The sequence below is a fragment of the Dioscorea cayenensis genome, chromosome 5, assembly GCF_009730915.1.
Source record: "Dioscorea cayenensis subsp. rotundata cultivar TDr96_F1 chromosome 5, TDr96_F1_v2_PseudoChromosome.rev07_lg8_w22 25.fasta, whole genome shotgun sequence".
NCBI classification, from domain to species: Eukaryota; Viridiplantae; Streptophyta; class Magnoliopsida; order Dioscoreales; family Dioscoreaceae; genus Dioscorea; species Dioscorea cayenensis.
The window spans coordinates 16466720-16467917 of NC_052475.1; the positions used below are offsets into that span (position 1 = coordinate 16466720).

General features: G+C 41.4%; 1 pseudogene; it reads left to right on the forward strand.

Annotated features, from left to right (window-relative positions):
- Positions 1–776: 776 nt before the first annotated feature.
- On the forward strand, positions 777–859 carry LOC120262631 (annotated as a pseudogene).
- The last annotated feature ends 339 nt before the right edge of the window (positions 860–1198 follow it).

Sequence of the window (1198 nt, forward strand, 5' to 3'; positions counted from 1 at the left end):
GCAGTGACCTTTTCTTGGAGCTCTCGACCACTCCTCAAAGTGATCACCTTCACTTGCTCTTGGGTTAATCTCGATGTTTACTTGGCAAGCTTCCTAGAGGCCTTTCCGCTAATAACTTCGCTATTTGTCCCACTTGATTCTTCAAATTATGCAAGAAAGCGGTATGATTGCAGAGTGTTGCCTCTATGTTTTGGAACCTTGTGTTGGTTGATTGAATAAACTTTAACAAAACCATTTCTAATTCTCAAACTCTCTCTTTAATCGAAGGTCTTTGCTGAAAATCCTGATGGGGCAGCGGCTTTTTGCTGCCCTTGATTATCCCCATGAGAGATTTAGGTGGTTCCTTTATCCTTGGTTCTAGGTGTTACTATAAAGATTGCCTTGTCCTCTTCCTGAGTTGCCCAGAAAATCTACTTGTTCAATTGGGGCTGAAGTAGGAATTAAGATAGGATAATCGGATGGCATATATGAAACCCCCACAACTATTACAACTCTTGATCACGGCCACTCTTGGTGAAGTTAAAGTATCTAATTTCTTACTCAATGCCTCTACTTGGGCTGCCAAGGATGTATCTGCATCAATCTTATGATTTCTGCCCACTTTCTTCTTCTCCCTTTCATTCCATTGGTAGCTATTCAAGCCCATCTCTTCAATCAATTGTTGGGCCTCTTCAGGGATTTTGTTTCCCAATGTTCCTCCCACGGTGGCATCAAGAAGCTGTTTAGTGCTTGAGTTCAACCCATTATAGAATGTGTGAATGATCATCCACTCTAGGAACCCATGTTGTGGACACTTCTATAGGAGATCCTTGAATCATTCCCATGTCTCAAACAATGAAGAGATCTCATTTCAAAGCTTCACTGATTTTCCCGGAGGAAAATACCTCGCAAGGAAAGCTTCTACCATTTCGTTCCATATTACATTGGAAGCTCTTGGCAATGAATGGAGCCAGTGTTTCGCTCTTCCTTTCAATGAGAATGGGAAAGCCCTCAAGTGAATTGTATCATCTGAAACCCCATTCATCTATAATGTGTCGCACACTTCAAGAAAATTCTTAATGTGGTTGTTTGGGTCTTCATCAGCTAACCCATTAAATTGTGCGGACTATTGAACCATCTGAATGAAACCCGTCTTTAACTCAAAATTCTGGGCAGCAACCAGTGGTCTAACAATACTCGTCTATGTCCCATGAATTAT